Source organism: Acyrthosiphon pisum, chromosome X (assembly GCF_005508785.2).
Source record: "Acyrthosiphon pisum isolate AL4f chromosome X, pea_aphid_22Mar2018_4r6ur, whole genome shotgun sequence".
Lineage (NCBI taxonomy): Eukaryota > Metazoa > Arthropoda > Insecta > Hemiptera > Aphididae > Acyrthosiphon > Acyrthosiphon pisum.
This window is the reverse complement of record NC_042493.1, coordinates 62,849,466-62,868,456: the sequence shown is the minus strand read 5'-3', so window position 1 is coordinate 62,868,456 and position 18,991 is coordinate 62,849,466. Positions and strand designations below refer to the sequence as shown.

The following is an 18,991-nucleotide window of genomic DNA, read 5'->3' as shown; positions in this document are numbered from 1 at the left end:
ACCAGGCCACATCACACGATGTATATGATGTCAAAATGTAGAATTTGTATATTTAAATGATACAAAACCTATCATCTGGCCAGTGCTGTGCGAAAAAACTCTATGGTTAATCCATGATTAATGTTTATAAGAATTATTATATATTATTATACGTCATAAATTCTTATTTTTAGTGGAATTAATATTAACTATTAAGTACTTAGTCACATGAGCTCAGCAATAAATACAAATATTTAAAAATCCATCAATATCATGTACAATAACGAAAAACAATTGATGTATAATAACATAATAATGAACTTAATTAGGATTATAACATGATGATATGAACATAAATATAATGTTTTACTGTATGAATCTGCAATATGAAGGGTAAGAGTTTGGCGGTTATGTTTTAAGGAGATTATTTGGTGTACCTACGTTTTACCTTTGATTTAAAATACCTACTCAATATTGATATCCGATGATAATTTTTAATCGGCAATAAATTACATAAGTACCTACCTATATTCATACCTACACATTATATAATTGTGATAAGCATAGAAACAATTCCGATATTTGCATTTTGAAGAGGTGGTCAAACAGCTAAGGGATTTTGAGATTCACGGTGTAAATAGAAACTTTTTTTTTTGCTTAAAAATAATTGTCATTGGTTGCTTATCGGGTAGTTCAGGGCAAGTATGCATAAAATTGTTACGCTCTTGGCCTCAAATAAAGAAAATAGATCTTAAAACCAAATGCATGTGTGTAGTTTATATATCCATATAGGTACTCAACAGCTACACAATTGAATTTTATGAAAATCTTAGAAATGGTTTTTAGAGATATCACAATAATTTAGAGAGTTTAAACCACAAAAAATATATCAAGTACTAAAGCCAACCCCCGACTTTTGGTTGCCATCCAGATCGAAATATTTCACAAAGCTAGGTACACTGGCGCCAATTGGTCTGTGAACTGAGGTAGGTACACTTAAACTGAGATACACCTATATATCGTATATAGTATTAAGGATTAGGCACGAAAAACTGCATACGGGGGAAGCCGGGATATTTAGCTAGTAATATTATATTAATATTTCTACTTATTAATATCCTCTGAATGTAAAAATGCAAAAAAAAAAAAATGTTTATTTATATTAATTGAACTAATAACAACGTTCGGGCCATTATAGGTTAGGTTAGGTATGTGTCGGACTGCAGTTTAAATATAGTACCTAGGTATTATTATTAAAACGGAATTGAGGATGAAATATTGTGTAATCTATTAATTTTTTTTTAAACTTTATAAACCAACTTAAATAATCTAAAGCTTATGAAAACCATACAATAAAAATTATTTTGAATGTATACTAGCAAAAATAGCACTAAAATCCTACAAAATGCATAAATAGCACAAATCTCAAAAGCTTAAAATATGCAACTTAAATTGTTATTATATTTGGAATCTTTGATGTAAAAAACAAAATTATAGATATTTTATATATTATTATTATTATTATTTTTTTATTTTGTTATTTGTATTTATTATTCTAGAATAGTTATTAGCAAATGCTATACAATTGGAGTCTTGTTAATAGCATATTATAAATTATCAATATCTAATGGCTAATATTGTACCTCAGACAATGACCAATAATAAATTTTATTTCATTTTCGCCATTATATAATTTCCATAATTATTTTTATAATACATAGTATATTTACTATGTGTGTTATGTTACACTGTTTTATAAATTATTAGCCTATGGCTGGGTTACATTAAACATTTAATGAATCAAATATCAATAATGAGCTAATAGTCCCAAACAAGATTTAGACTGGTCTATTAAATGTATCTAACCAATTTTAGCACAGCTTATGACTAATACTTATTGAGATTCAAGACTGTGCCTATTAATGGAACAGGGGATAGAATTAAAATTTGAAAAATAAATAAGTCTGTAAGTTAATATAGTTTTTACAACTACCTACTATGGAGAGTGTTTAAATATTTTTTTAGATCGTAATTTTTTTTAAATATTTTATGTATTTTACTAAAAAAAAACAGTGTAAATTCATTTCCATACAAATTAAACCAATAAATTATACTAAATATTTATAAATAGTGTAATGGCATCGGCCTGAGTTACATACTATTGTACTAACGTTCCATAAAACATTTTTTTCCCCCTATAAAGTATAAATAGTTACATTTTGAAAAATGTTGAGTTTCTTTTATCTCTAATACCTTGTCCAATCACCTAGATAAACTTATTATGTATTTTACTTAATTTACGATTTGGCAATCAGTGTTTAGAAAATATTGATGACCTAATAGAATTTCATACCTACCAATTTAAATAACTTATACCTATATTATTTTATGAATATGTAAAAGTCTGCTACTATGTGAGTGAAGTTAACAAAGTAAATATGTCAAACACTTTAAAAGCAAGTTGGTATCTTTACTGTGAAAAATATGTGATTGAAAATTAAGTAAAATGTGTGAAAACTTACATCCGTGTAATAATTAATATATAATGTAATGTACAAATGTCAACTGTCGTGATCGATCATCGAAAGTTCGATAGTTCGATAAATAATAATCATAAACCAATGACATAGATAAGCGTAAGTTTAAATGTCTGTATGTCTGTATCTATCGATCAATGACAAATTCACTTGTTCTTTACGTGCAAAATAGGCGTACGCGGGCATAAATTATTTATAGTGCAAAATAGGTTATGTATCTACACAGCATTAAAGTAATAATTGAGATGTAACTACATATTTTGTTACAATATTGAATCAACATTGCAGTAGACGGTGAACAGATTAAACACAACAAACCAGATAAAAATAACTTATTTTCTATAAGCATTGCTATTGATTCACTAGTATAGTAAACAATGACGCATACAAATACACAATACAATGTAGCTTACTAGCTTATAAATAACAAACATTTATGTACCTATTTATTCATTTATTTATTATAATAAAACATTTTTTCAGGATTAAACTGATGTTAACTGATATACTTAATACATGTCCATAATTCCATAATGTAAGTACCCAAATAGGTAGGTATGTATAATGTGACTCTTTATTTAAAGTATTAATAAGTATAGGTATAATGAATTATTTAATTTTTCCATGAAATAATTAATTATCCATATCATTGTATAGGTTTATAACACGTGTATATTTTTACATTAAAAAGTAGGTAGGTACAGCATTCAAAAAGAGCTAGGTACCTACATAGGTAAAATTAATTTTTTCACACAATGTATAGAGGTACTTAAGTGCATCATCTATAATTACTATTATTCGGCGCTGGATAAAAAAGTATATCCACAGAAATTATTAATAAAAACATAACAATTTTTATCTACAATAATTTGTTACATTTATTAAATCCAATTATAATATTATGAAAAATTAAAAAAAAAACATACAAACATTTATTATAAATTATAATACATATTATTTTGTTTGTTATAATGTTATTGTTATTGTTATTAGTAGGTAATTATAATTACTACCTATATAATATTATATTGAAATAAAACTATATAGGTAGTTATGTGTAAAAATGTTTCTTTATACTTTACAGATATTTACATCCTACATATTATAGACTTTTCAATTCTTTCTTGTACATGCTACCTATATTATAGAACAATATATTATCATGAATAATATTTATTATTTATTTTTGAATAGAGCATTTAATTAAAACACTTACTTTTTAAAATAACGACGTAGGTACCTATATCGTTCATTTATTTTTTTTTAAATCGGGATATTACAACTTGTAATATGTAGGTAATACTAAATACAATTAAACGACCATTTTATTGTTAACAAAAACGAGCCTAAGAAGGGAGAGGTAATGAATCGTGCGACGGGTCACGTAGTAGGTGGAAAAATGTACAAATTCTTATCGAATTTTACAATTATTATAATATTATAGCGAGTAAATATTATTTTGTGAAATATGTATGCTCATTGTTCTTATAGAAGATAAAAACTTTTGTGTATTGGATTATTTGCAGATTGGAATTTAAACAAAAATTATAAATTAATGAATAATGATATAATTGGTAGGTATATTAATACGGTATATATACGAATACGATACAGATAAGTCAGTTTTGGATAATTAATCCTTTACGAAGTTTAAAAACATGAATTATGAATTATCATTTATTAATTTATTATATTTTAAATAATTTAGTGTTTATTACCAAAAACAGCGACTAACTGATAAAAAAATGTTCGAAATAATTATTACGTAAATAAACGATGGTATTTCAGCCGGCAACAGTTTTTCGATGACGTCAGATAGCCCGCAGTTCATCATCAAAACACATAATCAGTTGTTATTAATTGTGTTACAGCCGGGACATCCTTAATTAAACCGTTGTAATATTGATTTATATTTCTGTTATGTTCGAATCGTTGTGATGGTTCGTTTAAATTGGTTTATGCGTGCTTCCATGCTTTTTATTTAACATTAATTACTCTGGTTACTGATAGACTTTTGTTATGGAGGTGGGGACTGATACATAAGTCGCCTCACCTACAAATACTACCAAAACCGCCACCGGACTAGATACCTAAATTTCTAGAAAATTATGAATAATTGCCGATTAACCCATTGGCCATTATACAACTTAACTTTTATCGGTGACTATCGAATTATATTTTAATTGAATTTAAAATTTCTCAAAAAAATGTACTAAAATTCTAACGTTTGTTATTTTGCTTACGATAAAGTTAATACGTTTTATGTTAATATTAACTTAAGTTAATACAAAATTAAAAATACATTCCTTTGTAATTATTAATTAAAAATTTTTTAAATAAGTACCTCTTATTATAGTCTCGCGATGACAGCCGTGCGCGCCACATCTTACATACATCGCTCTCCGTATAATGCGTTCTATTATAAGTTAGTCACAATAATTTTTCTTCATTTCAAAACAAAAAAAACCGTCTTTACATTATAAAAACAGCGATTACCATTACACCGTATTCGAAATTCAAACTATTTTAATTAAATATAACTGGGGTGTTGGACCACGTAGTGCTGTTACCCAAACCGTTGTTATATTAGAATTCCAAAGTTATTCATAATAATCTTATCGCTTTAGAGCAGTGCCTAGTGAAACGCCATTATTACCTCCACTGATAATTCAAAAATTAAGAGTACAGAGCGTGCCAAATAGTAATATTAATTTGCCAACCACTACATCCCAACTCAACAAATGATAATTGGAGGCTCTATCAGTATCGGTCTCCACCAATATTTATTAAAAATATAAGTAACTTCAACCTACTTTGTAATAAAATCAAAGAGTTACTCAGCAATGATGATAAATTTATATATAAAAGATCAATAAATGGTATAAAACTAACCACCAATATGTCAAATGCATACAGATTACATGGTAATTATATCAAATTCCTACAAGAATGTAAAGCTCAATATCATACATATCAACTTAAACATGAAAGAGCGTTCAGAGTCGTTGTCAGGCACCTACATAACTCTACCGAAATACAAAACATAAAAGATGAACTAAATGTTCTTGATGTCATACTTTCATAGTTATAGAAAAATAAACAATGTACTCCAAAACCGAACCAAACAAAAATTACAACTTTTCTTTGTAGACCTAGAACTTACATTCAATAATTTTGACATATTCAACATTAATATTCTTTATATGTTAGTATTTTACACAAAAATAAAAGTAGAGGAACCTCATGTCAAAATTATGGCCACACTAAAAAATACTGCAACCATTCTCTCAAATGTGTTAAATGTGGTAATGAACATTTAATTTAAAACTTTAAAAAAACCTCAACATCATCCATCGTCTTCAGGGGATGTCCTAAATATAAAGAACTTTAGTGATCAAATATCCACAGCAAAAAAGCAAATCCATCACTCGACAACAACCATCACCTCAAACCAATAAACCAACGTCTAATTTCAACAGTCAAAATCCTAGTTCAAGTAATATAAACCATTCAAATAAATCATATGTACAAACAGCTAAAAATAATGAAATTTCACAAAATCTAGTTTCCTTTCTTGACAACCCAAAATCTCCTATGAACACATTAATCTCGCTTCTAACGACTGGTATTAACAAGTTGATTATAAAAAATGATTAATACGTTGGATGTATCTCAACCAATTTGCATGCTCCTATAGAATGAAAATGGCATAATCAAATAAAAAAATAAAAATAAAAATAGCACTACATGAAATTACTAAAAATAAGAAAAATGGTTCAAACACTTTAACTCTGGTATATCAGTGGATATTTTCTCTTATGTGAACTCATATTAAAAAACACTTGTTATCAAGATTACTTATTGTATTATTTAAAAGATATCTATTATCTTTATCTAGCTATCCACATAATATATAAAAGACAAAAATGTTTGTACCCGACTACAAGTGTCCTTTATGTATTCCTAAACCAATTGAAATGACATTTGGTACAGACTACAGAGATAGATTAGACCTCGTGGAAGAATATAGGCTACATTTTGTCGAAAAACAAGTAAATAAGAGGTCCAACCAGTGGAGGTTCTCAAACAGGGATTTTGAGATTATTATTATTAATGCGAAAAGCCTGTGTATTTTAGTACAGAGTGTATCAAGTTTGAACCACAGTTTTGGTGAACCAATTTTTTTGCATTTTTTGATACTTTAGAGTTAATTTATACACTTATGTACGCACCACGTGGGGTCCGTGATCTACCACAGATTGCCTACTTGATGAGTGATGATATACTGTTCGCATAATCAGAAAAACCTAGAAATAGCAACGCAATCAACGCATTGCCATGTCTGCTATATAATATTATATATTTTTAATAAAATTTCAAATAAATAGTATTGGTAAGGTTAGATAAGATATTATACTAAATTCGTGATCGTTCTTAACGTTTGTTAAATATGTTAGAAATTGTTGTGAGATAAGTGGTGTAAATTGATAACATATTATACTTGAGTATTGTTCCTACTTCCCGGAATATCTGCTCAGTACATAGAACATTGCATGTCTATATATCCTATGTATGCAATCGTATTTTATATTGGTTATATAAGTTATAGTTGATGAAAAAAAAGTACGAATATAATACAATATCGTTAATAATTATTACCTGATAATGGCGTTTATACTATAATATTTAGGTATCTAATTAATATAACAAAAATACAGTTATGATTCATGAAGTAGATAACTCCTGGGTAAGTAGGTATGAAGGTACGTTGCTGGAATCTAAAAATCACATCAAATCGAACATCAATTTTTATAATTGTATGGAAAATAATTAAATTTTTACATTTATAATAATAATATTAGAATAATCTAATTAACGATAATTATTTTTAATTAAGATATTATAAGTGGATACTTTATTTATTTTTAATTTTCACTAGCTCATAAAATATACAATAATTTGCCTAAAAATTTTAAAAATACACACCCGCATGACGTGTTGTTTTCATCTTATAAACGTAAATATAGTAAATATAATAAATATTGTAATTCATTATTTAGCAATAATCCATTTCAATAATTTTGATTGATCTGCTATATTATTATTTAAATAATATTACCTATGTAGTCCTTAGTCCTTATGTTATTTGAAATAGTATCTACTTATAGATACCTATTTCTACCTACCTATGTCTAGTTTCTATACAGTACTAAATTGGAAGGTTCGATTTATACATTAAAATTTAAACAGAATATATATAATTTGTATAATAACCATGATAATTTATAACAAATCGCACAGTTTGTTTAAAAATAAAAAACTATTTATACAAACTATATTTTAATTTATTAAAATAATTTTTTAAATCAATAATTTTTTTTTTAAATATAAATTTATATCTAAACATCCTTTTATATACAATATAACTTTTACAAAAATTGGCAAGTGGGTGTCGCTTTGCTGTACAGTAGAGAACAAGTGGGTCACTGTAATGGATGATGTTAAATTTGAATTAAATGATATAATATCATTGTATACGAAAAACGATTCTGAGCTTAGATGGTTAGTCAGCCTATGGTATTATTACGAAGTATGTATTTTGATGATATTATTGTGAATAAAGTTATTTATTTACCAATTTACAAGGAACCTTGTTTTATATTTTTTATCTTTAGCTATGTTGAACTTTTTGTAATTTTTTAACTACTAAATAATATGTAAATTTTGAATTTGATAAATGTTGTCACAATTCGAATTTTTAATGTTTAAATAAAAACTGTGCTTATGTATTTTTCATATTTTTCAATAATTGCTATTATAACAATAAATCAAGAGCCTTGTATTACATTTCCACGCTTTTTGACCCAACAAATAAAATTTTATTGATATTTATAGAAAATAAAACTAAAAAATTGAAAGTTGAAAATGCCCGTAAACAGTTCGAAATGAATCAAAATGTTTTAAACATTCTATCAAGTGTAGGAATTGATAAAATAAACAGATGGTGTAAATTTCAAGTATCTACAGTTATTCGTTTTTGAATAACAAACCGCTACATGTGAATCGAGTGAGTATCCAATATTATAAAAATTTTAACTTCGATCGCTCATAAAAATTTAATTTGACATTCATGTAGGCATTTTTTTTTTTTTATTAAGGTATAAAAGCTTATAATTCTGTTTTTCCCGTGCATCAACTAGATTCACTTTCCCGTCGAACAAGATACTGAAGTTTAAAATCGAAGCATTATTTCGTTTACTATTATCGTGTACACAGACACAAAAAAAATAAATTAATTAATAAGAAAAAAACACACTTCATTATAAAATCAATACATTTATCACTCCGCTCAGAATATAAAAGCTGCCAATAAAAATCAAATTTGTCGTCACATTGTATCATGTTTATCATTTGATAAATTATTTTAAAATATAAAAAAAACATTGTTGAATATTAATTTTTAACTTTTTAACACATAAAATGTATTAAAAAATGTAATATTATATCTATTGAAATACAAATACCCTACCTATATACCTCTCTAAACATACTTAATAGCTAATATTATGTGTTTATTATAAATGTAATTTTTTAACATTTATGACCAAACTTACTTTTATGATTTAATATCTTAACGAAAGAACCGGTTCATGTAATTCTTGCGATCTTCTTCTGTTTCGCGGACTCTACGAGCTTCTTCAGTTTCACGAATTCCATTTTCTGCTAGGTATTCTTGCTCTTCTTCGGGAGTTAGTGCAGAAAACTCAAGAATTCGCTCTTCTACTGGCATACTCTCAAGGAAAGTCATTAATCTATACATTTCGGGATGATGCATGACCTCCTCATTGGAGAGGTTAGATGGTTCTCGTGCCAATGAAATCCTTACTCTGCGGAACACATGAGTGACGACGTTTTTGTCCTCGGCCGCTCTATGGGACTTGGAAACAATACCCGGCATGGCTAACGGTCCAGTGACAGTACTGTCTTACATACAATAATATAATACAATGTATCACTATTTAAAAAGTAATCATTACATTGATAACCATTATATTTAATCAAACATTTTATTTATTTGTGACCAAAGAAACGAGTGAATATACCTATTCTAATTTATATTCACGTGTCTTGCATATAGATATATTATCACTGTGATTAGGTTCTAGACATAAAGATATATACATGACATCTTAAATATTTACAAACAAACTACTTAAAAATGCCCGTTTATTAATAATGTTTTGTTGTACACCTATACCTACCTAAATTTGATATTTTAACATTGATTTAAAACTAATGTGATAAAATGCGATACAAATATTAACAAAACTCAAATACTATACCAAAATTGTATAAATATATAACCGTATAGATTAATAAAAGTTTTCTATTTTTGTACAATATTTTTTTTTTACTTTAATATTATTATCTTTATTTCTTTATTTTTATTTATGTACCTTATATATAATTGTTCAATTCTACCTGAAATGTAATACATGATAATATATTGTTCACTTCTAATAACTGTTAAATTTAAAATATATTCAAAATTAACGAATTCTGTATTATGGATTAATGTGAATGTATTGCAGTAAAAATAAAAGATATAATTTTTTAGCACTATAGGTATGAAAAAAAAAATAAAAAATATGTTAAAACTACACTAATAATTATACTAAATTGATTCTTTCTTAAAAAATTTTAAACTGGCATTCACCGCTATGCAATAGATTTTTCACCAACAAATAAATCATATACTGAATCCCTTTTATTGTAACAAAGTATACCTACTAGTAAACTGTCTAATCACAAGTACATTTTATCATAATGTATTTCTTTAGAATTTACATATTATAGTAAAAAAATCGCTAAAATGTATTAGATATACTTTATGTCTTTATATACCCATATATTAAAAGGATATTAATACAATTAAAAATACTAAAGAAATCCAAATTTATTATCAATAGGAAACATACAGCACTATGTACATTGTATAGTATATCGTAGCAAACCTATTAACTATTATTAAAATTATATTGTATTTAGATAGAGTTAGATCGTCACCCGGGATTATGATTCTACTTTTACATAGTATCATTTTCTATCAATATACGATTTGCGCCCACCAAGTGACGCATAACAGTACTTAAGGTATTAGGTACTTATAGCCTATAGACATACAAGTGTAAAGTAAATATAATTTTTAATGTAAAGATTAATTAAGTATACGAGACATCTATATTTATTTTTATGATTAAATTTTTATAATTTTTATAATTTAATTTCAATTTAAAATAGGTATATTTTACGTCATTAAATATGTTAGTACAATAGTACCTATTAAGTCAATAGTCAATATTTTTGTTTTATAGCGATATTTTTGTTATAATATTATAAGTTTACTCATAACATATTATAGAATAATTAGGTATTCGATGAAATGGCAAATCACTGTATGTTTGTAATCTGTATAGGTACTTTAGTAGGTACCTACTTGTATAATCTTTATTTAACCTCCAATGTTATGATATTAAATGTGTTATTTATTTATTTCATAGATACTTCTCATAGGTATTCAGTTTGTTTAAATATTTAAATATCTAGCTAGATAGCTACTAAGATGCCTACTAGGTACCTATATACAAAACTGTATTAAATATACCTAGTATACTTTATGAGCATATGTCTTCAACCATTTAGCATTTATATTTATAATTAAATATAATCACAGTTATGATAGCTTTAACCATTTAATTGTACAGTAATGACTCCTCTATAAAAATGTCTTAATAGGTATGTTATTATTTATGCTGTAAGTACTAGGATATTTTTATAGGCAAACTTGTTTATATTATTATGTTAGAAGTACAAAAAAACTAGGTTTTAGCTTATAATATTAAAAAATATAAATTATGATTACTTACTAAGACTGTGTTTTTAATATTGTGGGCACCTACCTACTTTATACTTCAATATTATTAATTATTATTGCCAATTTCTAGTATCTTTTTAAATGTCATAATTAAAAATCTATTAATATTTTAAAATGTATTCACAATACCGTCAATACCTAAATCTCCATTGTTAATTTTAATTTTTACTCATGATTAGAATTATGATTTAAGAAATTTAAACATAGGATAATCGTTGTTTTGTGTAATCTATACAGATAATATGGAAATAATAGCTAAGATCCCGTTATAATATTTTTATTGAATTTCCGGGAATAACATTTCAAATTGGCTTATTTACAAACACATATAATTGGAATTTAACTTACTATTTCCTATTATTAATTCACATATAGCCGTATAGAGAAATATAGTTTTATTATTTTTATTATTAGTTTTCTTCTTTCAATGAGAAATATAGATAAGATATATTATATAAGATACTTATATACACACAGAATAAGTATTACGTTATAATATTATTTCGGTTTTTAATTTTTATTTGTTTATATAATTGCGTGAAATAAAAAATAATTTTGTTCTACCAAACTACTAGGTAATGAATAAAAATTATAGGTACGTGCATTTTATAGTACAGTATTTGAGCATATTTTAGTAAAACTAATTTACAACAAACTGCAAATACAGTAAGACGTCGATAATTATTCAAACTTACCAAAATGGAGGATATTGCATTAAGTTTAGGACCACAAGACGTCACAACAGTAATACGCACATTCACTGGAGTGGCACATATAAAAGGACTGAAGGAGTATATGGATATGATTTCCTCAGGCAGTACTTTTTAAGAGTTTATGTAGCAAATTTTAATAAGTTAACAGTACATTTGTCATAATGGACTTTTATAACTATAAGAAAAAGAACCAATAACTCAGTACCTAGTCATAAGTATAAATTCAATTATAATTTATTTGTAGGTACTCGTGTTGTACCTACATATTTCGTGCGAATATATTAAACATTAAATCACGGATTTAAAATAGGGACCTGTGTCTGAGTATATTGGATGAAACTTATTATGATTATACTTATATAGTATACTATACTTATTTTTTATGAGGTTAATGGTGTAATAATTTATGTTTATGCATCTAACACCAGTTCATCACGCAATTGAATGATTTTGTTTATTATGTTCAACAAAATAGCTTATTTCTAGTAATGGTGGTAATAACTAATATCAGTATTACGAGAAAACTTTCGGCATTTTATGTAGAAATTAAATATGTAGGTATTTTAAGCAAATTGTAACAACATTTATAACTAGAATAGGTAAAAAAAATCTTAGATACACCACTGACCTCAAACTTTCCCTTGATACAGACAAACTGACATAAATCTTGTTTAAAAAAAAAAAAAAAATACTAACACTTTAAGATAATAAAAAGGACAATGGACATAGAAATCAAATTTAGGTATTTCTGTAAATAATGAATAAAATAAATATGAGTTTAGTTACATTATACATTTTTGGTTTTAACGATATAGTGACGGGTTATCGACATCTCACCGTACGCTGCTTATTTATAAATACAAAAATATATTAGTTAATACTTAATAGTAGATAAGTAATATTATACCAGCTACATCTGTAGACTGTATAGTGTATGTAGGCGTAAAAATCGTGTGAAGCACACTATTTCTATGCTAATGAATCATCTATGAAATCTAATATTGTCGTAGATACTGAATGATACCAATCCAACCGAAGCAAAACATTAATAATACATAATATAATATTGTAATAAATATACCATAGGCGCACACTTAAATATAGGGCGGTGGTTGGTGGGTCGATGGGGGGGGGGGGGGTACTCCTTCGATTATTTCCAATCTTGTGAACGTGACACAGTTGCGCATTAAGGATCAGCGTGTGAATGGAGGCAAAACTATTTGCCACCCCATAGAATTCGAGGTCACAGTTTAAATGTCTTTAAAATAGTTTAGCACTGTGAATACTTTGTTCTCGCAATGCTAGGAATTATCCATTATTTTGTGAATTGTTTTTATGTATTGCAGACTGCAGAACTCATACGTTTTAGATATTATAAGAAATATTTACTTGTCATAAAACATTAACACATTATTCTTTATTTATCCTCAAATTATAAAGTAAAATATACATTTTTACTTTGAACTTTAATCAATTGCAATATTTTTATTTATTTTTTTTTATTTTACAAATGCACATACACAATCTATACATTTTGCATAATAAGCGTATAAGATAAGAGTTTAAAAAAACATGGATTGTTTGAAGAAGAAGCCACCCATTAGTGACACTTACTTACTTGACGTTATATTTAGGGTAATTAAGGAACAATTGCAATATATATATTAAAAATAAAAATTCTCTGTTAATTAATATTTAGTAATTACTGTTATTTATTCAAAACAATTAAACATATAATATTAATAATTATATTTTAACTAGATCATGTTTTTAAAAACTTTAAAGCGTAAAAACGTTTGTATTTACTCACTTCGGCCGAGGACATAATATTTTAATCAAATAAAAATCGATAAAAACCATTAATTTTAATCGTAATATTTATTTTTAAGCTCAGCATTTTTAACCTCCTCATATTGATCAATGCGCGAGTCTCCAAAAATTTGTGACCCCCTAAAATCATCCACAAAATGCCTAATTTGCCCCCCTCCCCTCGTGATGGGCCTCTGAAGATACACATATCGTGCAGTACCCACGTGATTTTACAGCTCCCAGCCCTCGTGCAGCTGCCGCAATCCTCCCCGTTGTGCGCCTACGATATATACGCACCACGGCACCCAAAATAGCGTAGGTAGGTATGCCTGCACAATATTATTTTACTATACAAGGCATGATATTATATATGTATGTAAATTATATGTAAATAATGCGTAAATAATATGTACGACAACGGTGTCGGGCGCCGTAGCGGCAAATTTACCTGCAACGACGGTGTGTATTTATTACCGTGTGCTAGTTACAACGGTCTATAATGCGGCACGTCGGTGGCGGCGGAGACGTTTTATCGTTCGGCGGCGGCGGCGAGTAGCGAGTCGGCTGGCCTATAATAATAACAATAACGATGATGACAACAAGCACTTTTCTATAATCTAATATAATATTACGTGCAAAGAACTGTTGATACACATTAAAACAAAAAAAAAAAAAAATGAATAATACGCACTGCGGACAATCTGCAGCAGTCGGTGGCGAGGCCGCGTGAAATACGGAATTGCGATGGTCGCGTATAATATTGTATTGTTGCTGCGCGTGTGTATCAAACCGCTGCGGGTTATCAAAGAATAATAAACGAATAATAATACTATTTCGGCCGTCCTGCGGGGGCGCAGTTTCGCATCTGCGCCATTATGCCGATAGTCGCGCCTGTTTCCCGTAGCAACTGATTCATGTTGCCGCCGCCGCCTCCGCCGGTTTATCATCGAGTCCTATCCTAGCGGCGGATCGATATGATATTATTGTTTGTGTGTGTGTGTGTGTGTGTGCTTATACTTATATATAATGATATTATGTCTTTTGTGTCAAATGCCGGTCGAGTCCGCCGAGTATAATGTAGCAGAGAAGAACATATTATTTTTATAATCATATATAATAATAAGTACGTCACGTTGGTGCAAACGAATGACATAATACTATTATCTACTTACGTATTTGTGCGCGTAGCTCATTTATCGTCCTTATTTATCGATCTGCGTTTTTGTTTTTATATTCCTTCGTTGTATTGTAGTATACATTGCATACGTGCAATAATAATTAATAGAATATTATTTTTAAAATGTTTTTTATTTTAATATAATAAACTCGTCAATCTGTTATTTATCACATTAAGACAGTAATAACAAATTGTTATATAACAAAAAATAAATGTTATATACAATAAAAATATACATTAAATATTAATTGAGGACGAGCGAATCACCCATGTCGATAACACCTCCAACATTTTTATTCATATCACCTATTATACAGGTATACGGGTATACCAAATATAGTTTCTTGGTGACTGAAGGACTATAATTATAGCGTCTATTATTGAAATATACACTCCATGTCTATTTCCCCCGTAATTTTAAAAATCATGAGGTGAGGTTTACAACATTTATCACCAACCCTTCCTCATAACTAAATCGAAATTTGGTCGCGCAAATTAATGCTAATAACGTTCTGAATATTTCCCAAAACAAAATAATTGTATATAATATGAATTAAAATTAAAATTAACAGCGCAAAGAGGGTGACTCACCCCAGTTAGTGAAAAGTGTTACTGGTCCCGTGCGTATATTGTATCAATTTGTTTTCATAGTTTTAACAATTATATAATAAAGTAAATCCCTATGGGTAGATTTTGAACGTGATTTTTTTTAAATTTTGACCATTATTGATTAATGGTTTGTTTTTAACTTAAACTTATGGAAGAACTCTTATTCAATTATACTTTTCTTGTATTCTGGTCCAAAATCTACTAAGCTAATCTTAATTCTAGTTCATCGCACTTAATAAACACTGATATAATTTACCATTAATTTCGTACATACTCACTTCTGGATTCCTCATTTAAAATATTGTAATTCATTTTGTATAATTATTTTGATAGTATTGTCCCTGGAGTAATATTATTTTTTTTTTTATAAAATAAGAGCAATTATCAAACAAATAAAATGATTATAATATGTTTGTTCTGTTCGTATATAGTGACTGGTATGCTTTCTTTACAATGAGTGAGTCTTCGATTAAAACGTAAAATAGATAGCGCTACTTAAATGATCAAAACTCCTAAAAACGAGCAACAATAAACAATATTTAAATGTTTTCGAATAATGTTTAAGTGGTATATCGTATATTATATTTATATATGTTTATATTTTATCTTTTTTTCCTGAACTTTAACGACAGTAATACCTAAGTATGTGTATTGTGACTATTTTTTTAAATTGTATACATTTATAACAACTAATAGTTTAAGGTATAATAATAATATAGTGTACCTATAATTTATAAGTTTAAGTAATACAAATAATAGACTGATTTAAAGTGAGTTTAAGTTTCAACAAATGTACAAATCATATGAAATCACATATCTATAAGGCTATTTTGACATATGGACATTTATGAAATCGTAGGTTTACTATTTAAAAATGTGACAAATACATGCACAATACTCAAACTTTAACGAACTATTAATAAGTCAATTTTAAAAGACCTTTATAGTTTATAAGTCAAAGTTGTTGTAAAAAAATTATGTGGTTCAAACATAATATTGTTATATAAAAAGAGTTCTTGTGACAGTAAGCTTTGAATGTTTATGAAACAATGTACATGTTTTCGGTACACAACACATAAAACTAGCAATGACACTTAAAAAAAAGTAATACAATTAATATACATCGATAAGATCACAAAAAGTCAGTTCGTATTTCGTATGATACAGAATAATACATAGAACATTAATTTTCGTGTTAATATCTTTCATAATAATTTTCAAATAATACCACTGCTAAATGTGACACAACTTTCGTGATTGTAATATTTGTCAATGGACAATGAGATTAGATGAAGCATGTACTCACAAAGTGGTTAAATTTACGAAAAACAAATTGTTAAAGGTATTTTAGATATTATTCTGTAGTAAATATTTCGTTATTTAGAGTTATACGTGATTTCCTGGTTTGATTGTGTGTGTTAGTTGATAGCACAATAAAATAGTATTAAAATAAAAAAAAGAATTACGGTAATAAGTTGAACAGTTTTGAGGATACATCAGCAAATGTCAAGTGGGCTGTGGGTACAGCTTTGTGTAAAAAATTTTAAATTATGACCTGCCCTTTAAAGGGGTTTTTTCATAACTTAAAGTACAATCATACGCCGGCAGATCACTTTTCTTCACGAGATACATTGTATATTATAAAGAATCAAGAGAAAGAAATAAACTATTTATTCTTAACATTTAATCATACATCGAATTAAAAGTTGTTTTTCTATAAATATAACAATGATAATATATTTTGTGATTATAGTTGTACGTATAATGTATAATATAAACCAACTGTTTATCACAAAACGTTTTTTTTCATTATTTTATATTAATTTATTGGTAAAACGTTATATTTCCTAATAAATACCAAAATAACTAAACGTGCAACTAAAAGCACGCAAAATAATTTTTCTCCCAGTACCATTTAGCCATTTGGAATTAATTTAACGGTTTCTCAGTAAGTATTTATTTTTATAAAGTTTTTCACTTTAAATAAATAATACAATTTTCAATACACGGCGACATGGATAGGCAAATTAACTACAATATATAGCTATATAATATTATGTCATAATATTTTTGTTGTGCCTACGATAAAAAAATCTGGCATGAGTATGTGAAATATTACAAATTTAAAATGCTCATACCACACTTTTAAAATTAAAATATCAAATAAAAGCCAACGCTTGAGCACAGATAATGTTTCTAATATCAAAACTAACAGTACACTCTTCTACGATGTATAAACAAGTTTCTTGGACCACGTTTTAAAGTTGTTGGACACCAGAACTCAATATAACGACAATTACAATTTTTTAATATAAATATTAGGTGTATAATGAAAAATATAGTGCTATAAGAAAATGGTGATTTAAAAACTTAGGAAAGTTTTTGGAAGGAATTTTCTTCTTCTATGATGTGTAAACAAGTTTGTTGAACTATGTTTTAATATTGTTTGAAGCCAGAACTCAATATAACGAAATAAACATTTCTAATAGGAATATCATATTTTAGATTTTGAGTGGAACGATGAATGTATTGATTTTACTATGATGTGTGTTTATTCTTTTATTTTTTATTTTTAAATTTTTAAATTTAAAATTTTTTGTGTCCGTATACACGATAAGTAGTCGAAACAATGCTTCGATTTTCAACTTCAGTACCTTGTTCGATGGGAAAGTGAAAATTGTTGATGCATTGGGTAGGTCAAAATTCCCAATAGTTTTCACAAGCGCCGGGAAAAACAACATAAAAATTAAGGAAAAACGGAAATTTTTGCGCAAAATCTGTTTTTGAGAAAATCGATTTTGGTTTTTGGTGCAACTCTAAAACAAATGACCGTAGGTTCATAAAATTTTGACTGAATGTTTATATTAGCATTTTCTATACACCATAACATTTTCCAAACTTATTTTAAGCTCGTTACGGACATTTTCAGTTTCCATTTTTTTTAGTTTTTTTTTCTATAAATATCAATAAAATTTTATTTGTTGCTTAAAAAATCTTGAACATTTAATAGAAAGTTACTATTATATTGTTTCAAAGACGGATGAAAAATAATTAAAAATCCATAGTCACAATTTTATTTTATAAGCACCTAAAGTTCAAATATTGACAAAATACGTAAAAATTACGAACATTTGCAAATTATTTTGAGTTAGAAATTAATGAAACATTTTCTTTTTAAATCTAAGATTTGAAAATGTAATACAAGATCCCTCATAAGTTTGTCCACCTTTTT

General features: G+C 27.2%; 1 protein-coding gene across 3 annotated transcripts in view; it reads right to left on the bottom strand.

The window, feature by feature from the left end:
- Positions 1-14,953, bottom strand: part of LOC100166395 — a 29,742-nt gene extending 14,789 nt beyond the window's left edge. The window contains exons 1-4 of one of the 3 annotated variants that reach the window (XR_003839148.1): positions 14,665-14,875; positions 14,422-14,542; positions 9,131-9,496; positions 3,507-7,294 (exon numbers count right to left, since the gene is read on the bottom strand). The gene's annotated coding sequence lies outside the window, so the exon portion shown is untranslated. Of the gene's footprint in view, positions 1-3,506; positions 7,295-9,130; positions 9,501-14,421; positions 14,543-14,664 lie in introns of those variants that run through there. The other 2 variants (XR_001679117.2, XM_016802690.2) reach the window with 2 other exon arrangements.
- Positions 14,954-18,991: the final 4,038 nt, after the last annotated feature.